The 4,679-nt window shown below is 31.2% G+C and overlaps 1 long non-coding RNA gene across 9 annotated transcripts; it reads left to right on the plus strand.

The window, feature by feature from the left end:
* On the plus strand, positions 388 to 4,181 carry LOC107628424. 9 transcript variants are annotated; one of them, XR_002357681.1, is made up of 7 exons: positions 388 to 502; positions 989 to 1,089; positions 1,362 to 1,457; positions 1,840 to 1,985; positions 2,074 to 2,374; positions 2,959 to 3,137; positions 3,797 to 4,180. It is a non-coding gene; the product is annotated as an uncharacterized LOC107628424 (long non-coding RNA). The 9 variants fall into 9 exon arrangements; XR_002357684.1 differs by lacking the exon at positions 388 to 502 and having other exon boundaries at positions 537 to 1,089; positions 2,074 to 2,189; positions 2,305 to 2,374; positions 3,797 to 4,181; XR_002357685.1 differs by lacking the exon at positions 388 to 502 and having other exon boundaries at positions 537 to 1,089; positions 2,074 to 2,189; positions 2,309 to 2,374; positions 3,797 to 4,181.

Genomic DNA, 4,679 nt, shown 5'->3' on the forward strand with positions numbered 1-4,679 from the left:
AGGAATATGACCGAAAAATATGAGGGGGACCACGTTGATGCATTTTTTTCAATTTGGAGGACTTAATTAGTGCAATTGGGAAGTCAGGGACTAAATTGGTGTTTTTGTGAATCTCAGGGACCACTTTAGGGTTTAATTATATATATATAAAACTAGATTAAAACACAAAGAGTTAAATTAATTATACAAGTTATACTATATAGTATAAATTTAAAAAATATTGTATTGTTCAAAAATTAATTAGAAAATATATAAATTAATATTAAATTTAAAAAATCATTTATAATTTTTTTAATAATTTGTATATAATTCAATACAAATAGTATACACTTTAAATAATAATAATAATTTTGAAAATAATAATACACTTTAAAATATTTTAATTTTGAAGAACGGAAAAGGATGACAAGCTGGCGATGGCGATGGCAAACTAAGACAGTACTCCAATAGCACCGAATAGAGAAGGATTTTTGATCTAGTTCTGTGCAGTTTTAGGTGGAAGGTTGGGCTTTCTGAATTTAGGAATTTTATTATTTTGTTTTTTCATGAGGGTTCAGTGTTTACTTTTTTATTATTGCAATTTGCTTATAATTTTGTATCCTTCTTTATTAGGGTTTATTGATTTTGCATTTTGCATTTTAGGCATAAAAACAAACAAAAGAAAATTCCATTATGCTAGTTTATGATGTTTAATTGAAATGTTTCCAGTTTTCAAAAAGCATCCATTTGATGTATTACTATGTCTCTAGACCTGGAATAAAAACTACGGGTGAAATGTTAATCCTATAGTAATCAGTGATTAATTCATGATTGGTTCTGTACGATGAATTTGAGCTTGCTTTGCTGTTGATTCATTGACATAATAAGCTTGTGATATTCTAATGAGAACCCTCTCTGCTGATGTTCTATCCCTGTGAGATTCCTTTTATATCATTCAAACAATATTTATGGTTGAATTTGAATTTTTTGCATATGGTCACATCATCAGAAGTGGGATGATCACATTGCAATCATGGCTGTTGGTGTGGTTGATGGAAGTTCCGAAGCCATTTTCCAGACTCTTATGTCACTTGGTCCTTCAAGATCAGCGTAAGTCCATTAAGTGAACATGGCATTCTTATAGTAGACTTTTTATGTTGTTCCCATTTTCCTTTAGGAAGGTCATATCTTCTTATTGGATGCTTTGTTTGAAAATCTAGGCCTCACCATTAAATAAAGATTCATTGTCTTCAAATAAGAATTATAATCGGATAGGTCAGAGCCTTTTGAAAAGTGCAATTTTATAAGCCACCATTACTGTTGCCATTTGCATTATGGTATTATTGAGTTTGTTTCTATGCCTATTATTTATTGACTCGTAGATGGGATTTCTGTTTCTACAAAGGCAGTGTGGTTGAGCACGTAGATGGTCACACTGACATCATTCACAAAGAGCTGTATAGGGATTGGTTGCCTTGGTAAGATTCAAACGTGAAGCCTTCAATGCTGATTATGTATCACTACTTGTTTCTAGGCATTAATAATTTTGTACCCTTATTTGGTGCCTTCAAAAATTCTACTAATCACAACTAATAGTGTAAAGTTGTTTTACTCCATAAATTTATATATATGGCATACAGAACTGGAAACAAAAATATATAAAGTCAAAACCAATCTTTAAATGTGCTAGTGGGAGTTTTCTTTTTCTTTTAATACAGAGTAATTGCTTTTTTTCAGTGAACATCTTCGCTTTTAGGCTTTTTGCATTGTCCATGTATGTTTATTTCAATTATTTGTGGATTTGTAAGAATAGTTGTCGTACTTCTTCATGATTAGTTGTTATTTTGTTTTGCATTGCAGATTTATTTTCATAAGAATTATCAGAAATTGGATTGAACTACTTTATCTGCTTGTGGATGGAGTGGCACACCCTTGATATCATCACTTCCTCTTGATTGGTTGTAGCTGCCGTCCAGCCTCTGCAATATCTGTAGAGAAAGAAAAAGGTCACTTTCTGATGCTATTAGAAACTTTTCAACTTTCATATTTAAAATTATGTTTCATAAATGAGAATGTTTGGGTTATTGCTTGCAGTTCTTTTGGCAATGGCATATAGCTCGCTGTTCAATAGAGTGCAGTTCTTAGCAGATTCTTGAGCCGATTTTCTCTTTATGTCTGTGTTTGTCTCTTCAATTTCCTTGTCTATAATTGTAAGTCTGCATGTTCTTTCCTAATTTTTGGTTTATATCTAACATTTAAATGGATCTGTCAATGTGGTGTCATTTATATTATCTGAATATTTTCTGCAGAAATTTTCCATTCAAGCAAGGAAAATGAAATGCACACTAGCTTCACTCATTGATATAATTAGTACAAGAGAAAGCACAAAAATAGGGTAAGCCACATCTATGAATTCTTTTTATACATCTGTTATTGTCCTTTTTTAATTATTTTTTATTTATTAATGCTGATTAGAAGAGTTAAAGCTCAAATAGTTTTATCCATGATAGATGATGAACTCGTAAAATTATGAAGACTATATCTAATTTATTTTTTCTCATGTTGTATGGAAATTTCTATTCTTTGCAAGTAGTTATGTCGGTTTCTTGTATCTGGTTAGCCATGTATACCAAAGGAAATTCATATTTTGTGGTGTGGCAAACCTTTAATGTCATGACATCTCTTAATTAGTTGGAGCTGCCTTTCCAGTCTTTGGAATGTTTGCTGAGAAAGAAAAAGGTCACTTTCTATTGCTATTGGAAACTCATCAACCTTTATACTCTAAATATTTGGATATTGTTTGCAATTCTTGGAAATGGCATATATAGGGCTGGTTCATAGCAGATTCCTGGTTTTTGCTTCTTATTAAGTATGTATTGGCCTTTTCATTTTCCCTGTTTAAATTTTAAGTCTGCCCTTCCTAATTTTTGGTTTATATCTAATATTTATCTAACTGTTTGGAATTTCTTTCTATTTCAGGGACAGCAAGCTAAATATGACTTTAAAGGGGGTGCACAGGTGCAAATTTTATGTGCAGAACCAGATTCTCAAAAGACACCAATTGACAATGATTTATCAGATAGTGAAATGAATTCAAAAGATACAAAGGAAATGGTCCTAGTCCGCCATTCAGGAAGAATTACAAGAAAATCATATAAGTATGACGTATATTAGTTTACTTGATGTGTGCCAGTATAAAGTCATGAAAATTATCATGCTTTGGTCATGTTAGCAGGAGTTTAAATAAAATTATTAAGAATTCCTTATTTTTAAATGCTTGCTTATGGACATGCTTTGTAATTGGAGACATTCTTCAATCTATGTAGTCAACTCCTCTTAGTCAAGAAAGGCTTTTTAATTCTTGTTGATGATAATGTTGATTTGTAAACAGAATTCTTCCATATTTCTTTATGCGTACCGGTAACTGGACATAAAATCATGAAAAATTATGGTGTTCTTATAAACACATTATTGCCATATTGTGAAGTTGTGCTGGAACCAGGGGCCTAATCTGCCTTGAAACTTAGTGCTAAAATGTTCATATATAATTTTCTGTTAAACTATTTTGCTGAATTATTTAGGAGGATGATCTTACTTAAATTAGTATTGTTGTAACTGAAGGTCGTACTCATGTGGTTCTTTTTTTGGACCAGATTTGCAGAACTTTACCCTCATTACTTGCAACTGTGTTCAACATTATTTGTCCTTTTTGGTTTTTATTTCTTTGATCATCATTAAAATGTAAAAATTTAGAAATTCATTGATCTTTTATTTTATATTGAAGTTTTATTCTATCTTTGTTAACTCATCAATATAGGGAAAAAGTCCATGCCCTGTAGTTGTTGACATTGATAATGAGGATACTACAGAAGCGGATCAAGTTCAAGAGGAAAATAAAGAGCATGCTTCAGGCTTAAAATCTAAGAAAGTTCCTCGATCTGCTTCAGCCACTGCAAATAATGAAGTTGTGTCTAGTAACAATGCAAATAATATTCTTTTGGAAGATTTGAAGCTTTTCGCTCACAATGGATGATCAGAAATCATGGAGTTTCATATTTTGTAATGAAATATATATAAAGGAAGTAGATAATGTAATAGTTGTTGCAATTGTAATTCATGTATTAAGAATTTATAGGTAATTGTTATGATTTTGATTTTTGGTATTTTGTTAGAGCATGTCATGTGATTAAACACTTTTTTTTGTGACAACTTTATGAAAGTTGGATTAGTTGATTTAAAATTACTAGTCATTGCCTAAATTTCAAAATTATTTATGAATTTTGTAAAATTTTATTACGAAGATTAAAAAAGAATAATAGGTTACTGAATAAATTTATAACCATGCTTTAAAAGAGTGGCCATATTGTACAGTAATCATCAACAGTCATGCTTTAAAAGCGTGGCCATATCTCTCACATACAACGACGTTTTTAAGCATGACAATCTGTAAAAGCGTGGTAAAAAATAAAGCGTGATGATAGGTCACCAAAAGCGTGGCGATAGAGCTACCGGCACGCTTGCAGATGTGACCCTTTCAAAAGCGTGCTGGTAGCTCAAAAAGCGTGGCGAAAAGCTATCGTTAAGCTTTTTTCAGCTTCCACGCTTTTAACAATAGAAATGTTTTCTTGTAGTGAATAGATATTAAATTTAATTAATTAGGAGGATTTATCATTATTATGTTTTTCAATTCTTTTCATTAG

This window comes from Arachis ipaensis, chromosome B02 (genome assembly GCF_000816755.2).
Source record: "Arachis ipaensis cultivar K30076 chromosome B02, Araip1.1, whole genome shotgun sequence".
NCBI classification, from domain to species: domain Eukaryota; kingdom Viridiplantae; phylum Streptophyta; class Magnoliopsida; order Fabales; family Fabaceae; genus Arachis; species Arachis ipaensis.